This window comes from Siphateles boraxobius, unplaced genomic scaffold, assembly GCF_051911475.1.
Source record: "Siphateles boraxobius isolate OS27281-9 unplaced genomic scaffold, OSU_SipBor_1 77, whole genome shotgun sequence".
Taxonomy (NCBI): Eukaryota; Metazoa; Chordata; class Actinopteri; order Cypriniformes; family Leuciscidae; genus Siphateles; species Siphateles boraxobius.
In genome coordinates, this window is record NW_027509205.1 from 14,372,501 (window position 1) to 14,388,532 (window position 16,032).

The following is a 16,032-nucleotide window of genomic DNA, read 5'->3' on the forward strand; positions in this document are numbered from 1 at the left end:
TCACACTTCCTGAGGCTCGTGTAGAGCCCCGCTCAGTGCCGGAGACCGCCACCTGATCTGCGCTCTCTGCCTGGGCCTTGAACACGCAGAGCTAGTCCTCGCGTCCGGGGGCTGCGAGCTCTGTGAGGAGCTCCCGCTGTCGACCCTGCGGGCTCGACTCGAGACGTTTAACACTGCAGCAGTCACTCCGCCCTCTGTGGGACCGCGCAGGAAGAAGCGCCGTTCCCTGAGACAGCCGGAACCTGTGGCCACAGCGACGCGCTTGCCGTAGAACCTCCCTGTTGACCGGCTCGGGCTCGAGTGGTCGCTGCCAGAGGAACCCGCACCGAACAGGCTCGACGGCTGTTTCCTTCAGAGTCGCCGCCGCCATACAGCTTCAGCAACTAGGCCCGCTCCATTCCTGCCGGAACTTCATGCGGAGCTGACGAAGTCGTGGAGTACGCCTTTTTCTTCAAGACTTCAGTCACAGGCCTCCGCGTCGCTCTCCTAAGTGGACGGCGGCGCCGAGAAAGGGTACACGGCTATTCCCCCTGTGGAAGAGGCGGTCGCAGCGCACCTTGGCCCGCCCTCTGCGAGATGGCGGTCACGGTCAGCCCTCCCGTCTAAAGCCTGCAGAGCCACGTCCGCCTTGGTCGGCCGTGCTTATGCCGCCTCCGGCCAGGCCGCGTCTGCTCTACACTCAATGGCTGTGCTACAGATCCTGCAAGCCGACCTCCTCTCTGAGTGGGATGAGAAGGGCCGGGATCCAGCTGCGGTTACGGATCTGAGAAGTGCGACGGATCTCTCTCTCCGCGCCACCAAAGCCGCAGCCCAAGCCATCGGAAGAGCCATAGCCGCTTTAAATGTGACAGAGAGGCACCTCTGGTTAACACTCGCGGATATGAGGGAATCTGAGCGAGCCACCTTCCTGAACGCGCCGCTCTCCCCCACTGGTCTCTTCGGCCCAGCGGTGAACGGGATCGTTGACCGCTTCTCTGAGGTGCAGAAGACCACGCAGGCCATGAACCTCTTCCTGCCGCGACGCTTGAGTTCCGCCACAGGCCGCTCTCGTGAGAGACAGAGCCAACCGCTCGTGCGAACCAGCACCCGGCGTCCAGCACGGCCTCAGCCCTAGATCGCGCTCAGACAGCCGTCACAGACCGTCGCCCCCCAGAGGGCCTCGGCAAAGAATTACGCTGAAGTCTGAGCACGCGAAGCCCTCCTAACAGCGAGAGAGAAAAGACGCGCGTGTCCCGCTGCGGCTGGACCGCCGTCAAAGTTCATTTCCCTGTCAGTCCCCTTCAAACAGGCTACTGCAGTGGTTCAATTAGCATCCAACGAGCCGGTTTATTCACCCTCTCGCCTGCACACAAACGCCGTTTTCACGGCGACCCAGAGAAATCTCAAAAAGAGTATAATGTCTGGTCCGGCTCACGCCGTCAGTGTTTTAAGTGTAGTGAAAGTGCCCACGCCCCAGTGTTCACCCCTAAACATAAGCACTCCGAATCCCGTGTCACTCACAGAGCACACTCTCATAAAGCGCAGAAAAGCCGCTCGAGTGTTGAATGTGAGAAATGTGTCCACAGGTCTGTGCCCACTATCTGCCCGCTCTGTTACACGATCAAAAAAGCAGGATATGAATGTAAGTCTCGTACCCGCCAGAGAGCGCTCACGCTTGCTAACACAAACCTCCCCCCGGGCCCCGCCCGCGCGTCTAAGTGTTATCAGTGTGGTAAAAGTATGTTCCCCATCCCTTATGATTGGGACATCTCACATAAGTCAGCCGGTTTCGGCTGTCAGCGAGCAGCCATCGCCCAGAACCGAGAGCACGCGCGCCACGCTTTCGGCTCCGGTTCAGTTTCACCCGGAGGCCATTCGCCCCCTAACGGCTCACATACCTGCGTGGGACACTATCCCAGGGATTTCAGAATGGGTATTGAGCACAATAAAGCAGGGCTATACACTTCAAGTCATTCGCCGTCCCTCGCGCTTTCAAGCCCGGACCGCGACGATAGTGAATGCGGAAGTAGCACACTTACTTCACGCAGAAATAGCAAAGCTGCTGTGCAAAGGGGCTATAGAAAAGGTACCGCCTTCTCTGAGCGAGTCAGGCTTTTACAGCCGATATTTTCTCGTACCCAAGAAGGACGGAGCCTTCAGACCTATCCTAGATCTGAGACATTTGAACAAAGTACTTGCGAAAAGACCGTTCAAAATGCTTACGACCAGAAAAATCCTCGCACACGTTCGCCCGAGGGATTGGTTTATTTCTCTAGATCTGAAGAATGCCTATTTTCAGATTCAGATAGTACCCCGTCACAGGCGATTTTTGAGATTCGCCTTCAACGGTCAGGTATATCAATAGACCGTCCTGCTTTTCGTACATTTACGAAGTGCATGGACGCGGCGCTCGCCCCCCTGAGAAGTCAGGGGCTGCGAATAATGAACTATCTGGACGATTGGCTGATACTGGCACAGTCAGAGACAGAACTGCTATCTCCCAAAACAGTGCTTCTCAGTCATCTGGAAAGCTTGGGTCTCACGGTCAACTGGACCAAGAGCTCATTACTGCCCAGCCAGTCAATTTCCTTTTTGGAATAGAACTGGACTCGGTGACCATGACGGCTCGTTTATCGACACAGTGTGCGCGCCGTGTGCCATGTGCCTATACAGACCGGCGCGCTGCTCTGTATTTCCTACGTGTGCTTATGTACAAGTGATGGCCCGCGTGGCTGGCCACCTTATTTTTCACTTATGGGGTTCCCCTGAAAGTTCGGGGTCTCATGGTGGATGCTTGGCGCGCACGGCGTTGACAAAGTGTTCCCGTAGCGTAAGCTAAACTTACGCAATACGAGAGAACCTCTCGTAAGAGAACGATACTCGGTTACTAATGCAACCTCGGTTCTCTCTAGAGAGGGAACGAGTATTGCGTAACCGGCCGTGCTCGCGCCACGAGCGACTTCGCTTCAGTCGATGAAAAACCAGAGAATTCAGCCGACAGCCCCTACTTTTATACGCTAAGCCACGCCCATTCTGGCGGGCTGTGACGCTATGAAGGCGCGGGCGCCCTTCATTGGGCGTGATGTCACGCCGGGCTCACTGGTAGGCTGCAGCAGTTGCCGCAGGGCAGCCAATGAGCACGCGAGGTGGCCTGCTCTAGGTCTGCTAGCTGCTGCACTGCGTTGACAAGGAATACAAAATTAAGGATAATTTTTTGGCTTCAGTATCTCGAGAAGATGAATCTTTCCCGTAGCGTAAGCTAAACTTACGCAATACGAGAGAACCTCTCTAGAGAGAACCGAGGTTACGTTAGTAACCGAGTATCGTTTTATTAGAGTGGAATTGTCTTCTGGCTCACTCCAAGACACACGGAAAAGGAGACAGACCCTGAACCAACATACAGCAGGCACTTTTCCATGTGGGGAAAAATCGATTGGGAATCACAGGAAAACGGATTTTAGTGGAAAAGTGCCATGACAGATTGAGAAATGGTTGTTTGAACAGCGTTTGTGATGCATCTGTACTGGTTTTATTTCTGGAGTCTTTTAAGATGAATCCAGTGAGAGGGCATCCAGATGGAATACATTATTACTTCCTGCCAGATCCATCTCTGAATTGATTGTATCATATATTTTGGGAAATTGGGGCTTTTCATTCATAGATCATTTATAACAAGACAGCCTGGCTCAAACAAAATCTTAAAGGTGAATTTTTTTATGTTTTATTTTTGATCCCTATCCCAGTCTAAAGTGCAGAGACATCTCTAAGCTATTCGTACATTGATCCTTAAAATGTGGTGCTAACAAACATTGTTTGAGCACAGTAAATTGGGCTTAACCAATCATGTGAATTGGGGGTGGGGATATTTGTTTGACTGACTGACTGTCATTGTGGAGTGGTGGCTCTTTTGGTTGCCACTAGTTGCACATTTCCTCTTTGATTTAAATGCTGCAATTTTGAAGGATTTCAATATGGAGGATCAGTTGTTTTTATATACTGTATATTTTAATAGTAATTGCTTTAGGATGCGTGTTGCATTAACTCAATTTAAAAGTTTGGGGGTCAGTAAGATTTTTTCTTTTTGTGCTGTTTTTTATTCAGAAAGAATGCATTAATTTTATTAAAAGAAACATTAAAGACATTTGTAATGTTACAAAAGATTTGTTGTTCATCTGAACTTTGTTCATCACAAAATTCCGAAAAAATATCACAGTTTCCACTGCAGCAAATCAGCATTTTGAACGATTTCTGAAGGATCATGTGACACTGAAGACTGGAGTAATGATGCTGAAAATTCAGCTTTGCCATCACAGGAATGAATTTAATTTTAAAATATATTCAAATAGGAAACAGTTATTTTAAATTGTAATAATATGTCACAATATTACTGTTTTTACTATATTTTTGATCAAATAAATGCAGCCTTGGTGATAATAATATACATATTTTTTAGAAACATTTTATTTACCCTAAACTTTTGTATTTTAATATGATAACTAATAACTTTTAAATTGTGACATATCATTATTATATAATCAAAAGCTTGTAAATGGCAGGGTTGTGCAATTTTCAAAATTCATGTGCTGTAATTTTTACTGACCATTATTTTCATACCTATGCCTGCTTTATAAATATTTGATGATATACTATACTTTGAGAAGTCTTACAATTTGTGCAAAATACCAAATATGAAGGAAACCAAGGTTCAGTTTGGCTTTCTAAAATTTTGTCTGGGCCAATTAAATCACTTCAGGCCAGTGCGGCTCTATGAGGAAATGCTTTGCGTAATAACTCTTGTGCCTTTTTAATCTCTCTTGACAACAAGAGCTCAGCCTAAACTGATTTTTATAGCTGTTGTGGTTGAAACGAAAATTGTCTCTAGCTACCAATAGAAAACACAGACCACTTACAGACGCAATGAATAGCTGGTTGGTTTGTCTCTAATGATTTTTAAGTGATCGGTCTAAATTGCTTATGAATCTAGTTTTTCTTGTTCTTTGTCCAAAATCCCCTCAATTTGTTCTAAACTCCTCCCTCATTTCTTCTCTCCTTTTCTTTCCTTATAGCCTGTTGTTGTCTGAGCGTGTGCAGATGTTTGACTTTAGCAGTTATCTCAGGAGGAAGGACTCTCCACGCGCTAATAAAGCATCCTCACCACACCCAACAGAAAGCGTAACCTCAACAATATGGGAAACAAAACATACAACTGACATTCAATGGAGTAAAGAAACAAGAATGTAAAAAAAAAACCCACAGACATACCGTGTTCGTATATCTGCAGAGGAACTTTATTGCATTAAAGCCAAATATTAAGCCAAGTGGCATTTATTTTACAGACAGTTAACACGATTTGTTAAAGAATAATTTGTAAAAAAAGAAATGTATATAAATAACTGATTCAAAAAATTAATTAGTTTGTTAAAAATAATGATCTGGTAAAAACACTAACCCTCCCCCCAAAAAAAAAGACAGTTAAAAGATTTGTTCAGAAAGTAACTTGTTCAAAAGAATGATTCTGGTCAAAAAAGAACAGTTAAAAAAAAACCTTTTTTATAAGCACTGATTCAAAGGAGCGATTTGTAAAATGAATAAATGCATAAATTCTGATTTAAATGAACAATATGTTCAGAAATGAACTGGTGCAAAAGTATGATTTGTAAAAAAATTAATCAAATAAAAACTCAAAAGAATGATTTGATCAAAAAAGAAAGAAGAAAAACAAAAAAGGATTTGATCAGTACATAAGAAAGATTTGTTCAAAAAGGAACCAGTTCACAATAATGGTTTGTAGAAAAACTATTTGTAACAAAAAAAAGAGAGATACAGAGATACAGATACAGAGAGAGAAATTAAGCAGAACAATTAGTTTATTAAAATAAATTATTCAAAATAGCGATTTGTACAAAAAAGGTCTAATTTAAAAGAATGATTTTTCAAAAGAATAATTTGTTTTAAAAAATAAACAGGTATAAAATAATGATTTGTTCAAAGCAGAACAGGTTGAAAAGAATGATGGTAAAAAGAGAACTGGTTCAAAAGAATGATTTGTTCACAACTGATCCGGTTCTCAAATTCAACTCACTGACTCAATGATCCAGTCAGTCGTTGTCAAAATAACAGCTCATAGTAAATAAATATGGCGTTCCAAGTCTTGGAATATAGTGCAATAGTCTAATGGACTATTTTCATTGTACATTTTTAACACATGCGAGAGGCACTTAATCTGAATTGTATAGTTGAATAAAAAACAACAACTACAGATTAAAAAACATACAAAAGTTTGCTAAACAAACATTCTTTCATCAGGGATGCCAGTACTTTCTGTACTGTGATTCTGGGAGCAAAGCATTCCTTTATTTGTCATGTTCTGGCTCTGAAGTGGCTTTAACCACATCCTTTATTTCATCATCTTCTCATCTCACTCTCTCTAAACTGGTTCAACCATTTTTTACTGTCTTTAGCTGATTGAAGAGGACAGAACACACCACGTGATCAGTCCTAATTGGTGCTGATTGGGCGGCTTGGCAGCTCATATGACTTATTGTGGACGTTTAATCCTTGTGAAATTCTCAAAACCTCCTTTAAACATCAATATAACTCTTGAAGTGAGAACCAGGGGAGATCAGGTAAAATAAAGCAAGTTCCTAACCCTTTAAGTGGAGTCATTTCATTGCATATTACTTCTCTCCCAAACCCACTTCCCACAATGCCGTTCTCTTACACACACAGATGTTATTCTCCGTCCATGTTGTCTTTACTCCGATCTCTCTCATTCTCTCTCTCCCTGTGGTCTTTTACAATAAATCAGACTGAGGCCTGACTGCAAAATGAGTGCGAGACAGAGATTTTGCATTGTAAATTCAATCATTATGTGCAAACCTGAAATGACATGCAGTTGTAAAGCACGTCTGGGTTATGGGGTCTATTTTTACTGTAAATCTTTGTGTTTGCGTTGGAGAAAGCTGGAACAGAGTGAAATTGAATAAGGCTTGTGAGATTGATCCATTATACGGAGGGCACGCACATGTTTCTTATTATATCTGCTATCAGAATCATATCTGTACTGAGGTCATACTGTAAGACTGTCCTGTTTTCATTTGACGGATGTCTCACGCAAGCATTTTGCCTGTGATAGACGGTTATTCAACACAGTGATCTGATAAATAATAGAGTTCATAATCTCATATCGACACTTTGTGATCAAAGAAATAAAGATTGAATTCTTCCATTGACTTAAAGGTGCATTGTGTAATATTTCTGAGGATCTATTGACAGAAATGCAATATAAGATCCATAACTATGTTTTCTGTGGTGTTTTCTGTGGTATATTGACCTTGCATAATGAACTGTTATGTTTTTATTACCTTAGAAAGAGACGTTTATGTCTCCATAACCGCGGGCACCCCCTTTTATGGAGGTCGACATATTGTGTCGTCATGTTTCTACCGTAGCCGACAGCGAACAGACAGCGCTACAGATCGTGTTTCGTCATTACCATGAAAAAAAAGTTTTCAGTGGTGTATACAGACCTTACTTAATGAACCGTTATATTTGTATTACCTTAGAATGAGCAGTTTCTATCTACATACACCGCGGCTCCCCTTACATGCGCCAACATGTTTCTACAGTAGCCCTAAATGGACAAACGTGTTTCGTTACTATATTGCTCTTCGTGCAAGGAAGCAAGCTTAGTTCAGCGAATAAAACACTGACACAATGATGAACAAGAAACAATAATATTCGCAATAACATATAGTTTTACTGAATAATTACGTAAACATTATTTCTTAATTTATCCTTGTAAAGAAACCTCATTGCTAAACTGGCCACTCTCTGCTGTCTCAGACGATGACATATTTTCCTGTCGGCCACCGTAACTTTTGTTGGTTGCAATTCATAACCTCACCACTAGATGCTGCTAAAAATCACACACTGCACCTTTAAGAGTGTTCACCATCAACAGCAATGAGGTCACTGATCACAAATTCAGTACGCAAATATTTGTCGTTTTGCATTTATGTGTATGTTAAATTGTCTATTTTTTGCCATCTTGCATCTAAATACAGTGCTGTTTAGAATTATTTGCTCCCTTGGTAAATATGATCAAAGATGGCTGTAAAAATAAATTTGCATTGTTTATCCTTTTGATATTTTACTTAATTTTTTTTCCCAAAAATCTAACCTTTCATTGAAGTACAAGAATTGAAAGTGGGGGAGAAATCACATTATGAAATAAATATTTTTCTCCAAAACACGTTGGGAACAATTATTTGCCCCCTTTTATTACATACTTTTTGCAACCTCCTTTTGCCAAGATAACAGCTCTGAGTCTTCTCTATAATGCCTGATGAATTTGGAGAACACTTGACAAGAGACAATGTCTCAAATTAGACTGATGCAAAATAAATATATACCTAAAGAAATTTTTAAGAGTTAGAAAATAATACAACATGAATATCAGTGCTTGGGTCTCTGAGGGTGAAAACATTTAATTTAAATCTTCCATAGACTTATGCTCGCAGTTCAAAATGTTTAAAATGTACATATGAATTATGATTGATTTTCTTTGCTGGAATTATTTGGATACTGAATTGTGACTTCACCTTCTACAGTAAGCTGTGATGTCTTTCATTACAAGCTTCCCTAAAACTATTCTTTTGCTTCCTTGCAAGCCCTAATTTTCCATTCAGGAAATGCAAACCTGGTTATAATTTTGTCTAGATTCGAGTATGGTTCAAGTCTATTATCTAAGTAATCCAGCTTTCTCCACTTGATGGCAACATAAGACCCTTTAAACCTTTGAACTGTTACTGGAGACAGTGAAGCTGTACAACGATGCCCTCTAATGGTCAAACATAGTATCGTCTGTGAACGTTCACATTACTGTATGTAGCTCATATTCCATAAGACAACATAGTCTAGAAAAAGCAAAAGCTGCTAAGAAAACATTGAACCCACATTCATCATCTCCAAAAGCATCACTAAGCTGCATCTGCCAGTTTGATACGTTTAGTAAAATGCATAATATAGTATTCAATAGGTGGCGGCTTTAAATGTGCTTTAGATATGCATGAGAACCTTTGAAAGTGTTGAGCTAGACTGAGATGGTAAACGGACACTAAAACCTCTATAGCTAAATGATCTCTATCTGAGATATGTTAAAAGTCTATTTTACTAGAAAACAAATGTATAAGAGTTTATAGTCTTGTGTGTGTGTGTGTGTGTGTGTGTGTGTGTGTGTGTGTGTGTGTGTGTGTGTGTGTGTGTGTGTGTGTGTGTGTGTGTGTGTGTGTGTGTGTGTGTGTGTATTGTTTGCCTCTGATGTATTTGCTCTGGGCTTGAGTACAGACTCACAGGTTCGAGGCATCAAATATTTATCCCGCAGTAACTCTTATGCCTTAAATAATTCTCAAAGAACTGCAGCAAAAGCAAGCCCTTACAAACCCAGACACGCTTCAACCTGGACAACGGATTCAAGAGAACAGAGTAGAGACAGACTCCCCCAAAAAAAGAAGAAATAGAGTAAACCGAATATTGGGGAAAATCCCAGAACTGACATGAACTGAGAGATGTATAAGCATTGTATAGCTAAACTTTAGCATCATGTCTTTAGCTAAACTAAACTCTCCAGGCAGCACAAGCATTAAGTTCAATACTTCTCTTACATGCTTTTGGCAAAGTTAATAAACTTCTAAATCTTTCCTGCTTAATGGATTGACCTTGTTGGTTTGTGTAACACAAACCAGATATGACCATTCTCAGAATGTTCACGCTGCTCTTTCAGATAAAGAGAACACATATAATAAGCAGGGCTTCAAAAATGAAAAAAAAGCTCCTCAAAAGTGCTCCATATGAGGCGTATGATCAAAGTATGATCACCTCGGGTAAATAAATTTTAATTCCCTGTAGATCTCAAATCTCAATTCAAACTACACAATGCATATTCAATGCATACCCTATTGGTTTGGAATGCTCAAGTGTCTTGCTCACCAAGGCTGCATTTATTTAGTCAAGAATACAGTAAAAGCAGTAATACTGTGAAATTATTCATTTATTGTAAAATGTAATATATTCCTGCTATGGGAAAGATGAATTTTCAGCATCATTACTCCAGTCTACAGTGTCACATGATCCTTTAGAAACCATCCTAATATGCTGATAATATGCTCAATAATTATGAATTATTATTGGTAATGATTTTTGCTATTATCTAGGCAGAAGTCTGCTACAGTCCTTGCTTTTGTAATGCAGCTTTATCTTCACTGAAATTATAGTTGAACATTAGTTGATCAAGACTGGACTGTACTCTTGCAAAATAAGGCTGGAATACATGTCTTTTAAAATATTTTAAAACACTGGTTTAAAAAAAAAAAGACTAGGAATCATATGCTTGCTGACTTTGTAAATGCAAACTGGGCATCATGCACGTTTAAGAATCACAAACAGACTTTTCAGTCATTCCCGAACAAAACAAACTCTTTGCTAGGAAACGCATGACGAATGAAAACAACATGTTCTAAAATTGGCCTTATATATATAAACATGTTTGAAATCCTCCGACTCTATCATACTTTCAAATCTGTGCCCATAATTTTCTGTAAACTCTGTCATCTCCTGACTGATTTAGCTAAGGAAGTGTGAGGAGGTGTGAGGTGTATTTATTAGCGACTGACCCCAAATGTTAATAAACATGCCATCAGAACACTCTTGGCATGCACATGCCCAGCTATGCCTAAAGTCAGGGTGTGAGTGTACCAGTGAGACTGAATTTGGTAAGCTCTCAAACGAATGCAAGAGCTAGATGTTTCCATCAACAATACATATACATACACTATATATGAGAATGAGCACTAATGGACCCATAAGCACATGATCTTCCCACTGCCTCTACAGATGGTGTGGGAGCGTGAGGGGCCACTGAGGGCCAGAAGAGTGCTCTGCATTTGTTTACCACACTCTTCCTGCTGCTGTCGGGGAAAAAAGGAGAGGCACTCATAACAGACCGTCAGGGCAGTCGAGCCTAGTGAGTCATGTAGTTCAGTGATACTGGATGAATCACAAGTCTAATGAGACAGGAAGAACATTGAGAAGAACATAGAACCAGGAAACACTTCTCTGCTTTCTTATGATGCTCAACGGTTCTGACAGAAAACAAGTGTATACTATGTTGACAGTCGAATAGTGACTCACACAAAGATGCCAAGACTAATGCTTGTGCACAGCCCTATGAAATCCTTTTTTAAATATTTGTTATGCTGTTTTAATGGTTTAGTTAAATATTAATAATCAAGGATGTCTAATCAAATTACTATGTAAATCTTTCACAATTTAATGTATTCAAATTGTAACAATTTACATTGTAAAAATACAATCCTCCCCCCCCCCCCCCATTAATTAAAAAACTTTAATTAATCATTTAAAATATATTTCTGTCATAATTTCAAGTTAAACCGAACTTTTATTTTGGAGGGTTGTAGTGAAAACCTTTTGAGTTGCATGGTTGTTTCTCAGAATGCATTCTTAACGAATCTTGTGTTCTAGCAGTATGTGATAATCAACTAGTTCAATTCTAATACTCAAGAACACAAGTACAGGGGACGCATAAAAAGTATCTGGATGTGTTCTAGATATTGAGGATGTCGATATTTAGAACAGTACTTGCGTTCTTGAGTATTGGAATTATGTGATTGTGATTAATGTATCACAATTCTGACTTTATAACTCGCAATTGCGAGTTTATATTATAGGCCTACACATCTGAGAGTAAAACTCAGAATTGCGAGATAAATTACCTTTTTTATTTTTTATTCAGTGGTGAAAACAAGCTTCCACAGTTGAGCAAGAAGATCACAACGCATCTCAATTCTCACAAAGATGTGTTCTGAGACCCATTTTATGCGTTCTTGGAATTGAGAAACAGCTCATGTGTTCATGTCCTTCTCAAATAATGAGACGGCAGACGCTGAAAACACCATGAATGTCACTCGAGCGACAGTATGTGCATGCAGACTTCAAATAGTACTCTTTCTTTGTGTTTAATATTCACAGACACTAGTCCATAATAATATTGGAGTGTTAAAAGGATAAATGTATACACTGGAGCTCATACTTCAGTTTATTTAATAACAAACATGTCTACATTAACTATTCAAGGTAAAACTGGTTATGCCTTGCCATAATAATTCTTAATTCCTTTCATTTTTAAATTCATTTTATAGAATTTATAAATAATTCTTTCAATTACATTTTCTTTGGTGATGCGAATACAGTAGAAATTACACTTCCTTTACCTTGTAATGAAACTTACTCCTTAAACCTGCAAATTTGGCCTTTACATGAAGAGCAAGAGGGGGAGAGAGATAGAAAGTGAGGAAAGTGACAGATGGATCAGGTGAACAGGCTATCATCTTATAAATAACTCTACTTTGACACATGGAGGGTGATTTCACCCTGGCGTTTTCTCTCCCCCACCAATTTTCCTTAAAATCAGTCTTCCATTCTTCCTGCACACCTCTCTCCTCCAGTAACACACAGCTGTTCTGACTTACAGTATATCTCCATCTCTATTCCTCCCCTAATCTCTTGCTCTGTCAATCAGAACCTCGCTTCTGTTTTCACAAAGTCTGATTATTGTGCTCTTTTGTGCGCTCTTAGTTCGGCCTTGTGTCATGTGAAGTCCCTTCTCCAGTTATTTTTTCATCATTTGTTCATTATTCCCTCCCTTATTGTTCTCTTTTGTGTTAGCCATGCTGCTCATTCTGCTTTTGTCTCTCCAGGCTTCACACGTTCAACTCTCACATCTCCTCATCATTTCCTCCCCCTCTCTCTCCGTCTGACAGGTACCCTGTGTGGACAGCTTTTTGAGGCTTTAGTTGTGTAACTAGCCTCAGGGGAAGCAGTGACTAGCCGCTGTCAGAGTATCCAGGATTAGGCCGTCTGCTCGGAGCTTGCGGATGACAGCGGTGCCCATCTCTTCACCCTTGGCATCACTGAAGGAACACCATCAAGGTGAACGCCAGATAAAACCAAATTATTGATCAAAGCTTCTGTATCTTTTTACATTTTTATTATGGTTACTTTGATATAAACATCATTTTAATGCATGTTCTATGCCAGTGGTTTTCTGGTGGTCATTGAAGACCTGCAAATGGTCTATAATTGCTAATTAAAATGTAAAAATGTCAAATATAATTTTAAATGATATTTAGAATACATGATTTGTCTATGCACATTGTTCCCTCGTAAACTATGATCAAAATAACTTCCCTTCCCTCTTGCAGCGGCATCTCTTCTCTCCAAAGGCCAATAGACAAAATCAAGTCCCATCCTACATTTTTTCTTGTTCGAGAGCCGCTACACTCAGATATACATCCCAATAGACCTTATTCAGAGCAGCGCCATGACAGGTATGAAAGCAAGACTGAGAGGGATAGACTTACCGTATTTTCAAAGGCATCTGCTGTAAAAAGCCGTGTAAAGCTCCTAGATCACTTATAATTTTCCACACCTCATGTTGGCTTGAGTTTTTTATCTACTGAAATTTCTTGGCAAAACATTTGTTTTGTAAGCGGAACAATCCAAAAACACTTTAAATAACAGTACAACCCACTGAAGAGATGTATGTCTATCCCTCACAGCCTCGCTCTCATTCACGTTAAAAATCAAAGATGTCGCTGCTGTGAATGAGGTCTATAGGAAAGAAAAGACTATCGCAAATTGTCATGCAATGCCGTTCATGAGAGCACCTCATTTATAAAATGTTGTGTATAAACCGTCCTACATTTGATCTTGCGATCATTTCTCAAATGTGCGTGATTCAGAGAACGAACATACGCACAAAACAGCCTCTCTTCCAGATGTGAAATTTATAAATCACAAATTATCTTGAAATTGTGTGCAGCTGAAGTTTAGATTTAACTCAGTTTACTCTGCCTTGTAAAGTAATTTAACCGCCTTATTAATGCAATTTAATTTAAACACCATATTGAAGAGCATCAGTCAACGTCCAAATCCTTTACTTGAGAATAGTCAGCGGCAAGAATTGCTGAGATTTCCAAATACCTGCAGTACTAAGACTGTTTGGTCACAGAACTTATTTTCTGCAATAATTTAAAAGCCAATGGAAAAATCCTATTGTTTTTGGTCAAGGGAACTAGGGTAATAACTTCTTATTGGCCTACAAAAGTAGGTACATCATTCCTGGAGCAAGCTCTTCCGCCGCAAAAGATTTGTTCATTTTGTTCAAACTCAGGCTACAGAGTTAAGTGTCCTCATTTATAAAACATGCGTATGCACAGATTTGAACTTATAATGTATATATATCCATGCCACAGTTCATACAACAGTCTTTGACATGAAAAAAGTGCTTAGCGCCACGTCAGGGTCCAAGCAGATGTCTGCCGTAGGCAAGTCCTGTATGCAAGTAATTTTAGTGAATAAAAGTACAAATTGTGCTAAGTCAGAACAGTTAGCACACTTAAATGAACATTCGCCTTTGGTAGCTAAATGCACCAACCAAACAACACAATGTGATTTTTTTCCTTTTGATTGGTATATGAAAAACATCTTGTATAATTTAAACTATGTAAGTGTTTTATAATGAAACAAATTTTGATATACAACTACACTGGTCAAAAATCCATATTATTTGTGTGACTATTACACATGCACATGTACATTAGTCTGCTATAGAATAGCCATTTCAAAATGACATCATTGCCAATTAAGCTTAAACTAGCACCTCTTTTAATGAACATTCTTAACTTGGTATTGAAAGCTTTTCACATTCCCACATCAAAACACATCGACAAACCATCAGCATTCACAGAGAAGCATCAGGGCTAATGAAGTTGCACTAAAACCCGCTCCACTGCCTTGGGCAGCACCTCAATGGCGATCAGAGGTCTCGGCAAAGCACACGCTAAAATATTTATGACCAGCTATTACACACAGCCTCTTTCATTATTGATGGCTGCGGTTGATGGCGCCCTTTGAGCCGAGCGGACTGCACCGGACCTCTATCTATTTGACCAGCTAATTAGCGACAGGCCTAACCACACTAGCTATTATTGACTAGATGCATAACCATCAATGACAGATGGATGGCGGTTGAAAAACTAAATCGACCAGCAGCTATTTTCAGCTAGCTGCTGCAGCCCTGCAGGTAATAAGAAACAGAGCCAAACCACAGATCCCAATGTTCTCCAGCAACCCACGTGAAGTCCCTGCTGAAGAACACTGCATAGATGCTAACCAGCGTATGTTGTGTGGAGGTTGCTAGTTTTTTTTAATGTTTATTTAGCATGGGCTGCTATGCTGCTAGGGTCCTCACCAGGCTTCTTAAAGGGACAGTTCACCCAGTTCCTTCATCATGTGGATTACAGGAAATAATGTTTAGTGTCTTGCACCGATCGATCATGTCGTCACGGTTATTCATTTTGATTTGCCTGTATATGTTTTTTTTTATCTCAAAAGTGCCAGCACCCATTGCCTTCCATTATATGTGACCCTGGACCACAAAACCAGTCATAAGTCGCACGGGTATACTATATTTGTGGCAATAGCCAACAATACATTGCATGGGTCAAAATTATCGATTTTTCTTTTATGTCAAAAATCATTAGGATATTAGCCTAAGTAAAGATCATGTTCCATGAAGATATTTTGAAAATTTCCTATCGTAAATATATCAAAAATGTATTTTTGTGAGTGGATGCTGCAAAATCGCGAACACCAATTGCCAACTTTAAAGGCAATTTTCTCAATAGTTAGATTTTTTAGCCCCCTCAAATTCCAGATTTTTAAATAGTTGTATCTCGGCCATAAATCCTAACAAGCCATACATCAATGGAAAGCTTATTTATTCAGCTTTCAGATGATGCATAAATCTCAATGTCAAAAAATGTACCCTTATGACTGGTTTTGTGGTCCAGGGTCATATATGAATCACAGATGACCATGTTTCAGCTAAAAATATTATTTACTGTTAGCCTATACTGAAGAAAAAAAGTCACCTACATATTGGATGGCCTGAGGATGAGTAGATTAACAGCA

The 16,032-nt window shown here is 40.3% G+C and overlaps 1 long non-coding RNA gene across 1 annotated transcript in view; it reads left to right on the forward strand.

The window, feature by feature from the left end:
* LOC143725985 (uncharacterized) overlaps positions 1 to 12,932 on the forward strand; it is a 20,662-nt gene extending 7,730 nt beyond the window's left edge. The window contains exon 4 of the long non-coding RNA XR_013198368.1: positions 12,819 to 12,932. This is a non-coding gene — a long non-coding RNA (uncharacterized LOC143725985). The remainder of the gene's footprint in view (positions 1 to 12,818) is intronic.
* The last annotated feature ends 3,100 nt before the right edge of the window (positions 12,933 to 16,032 follow it).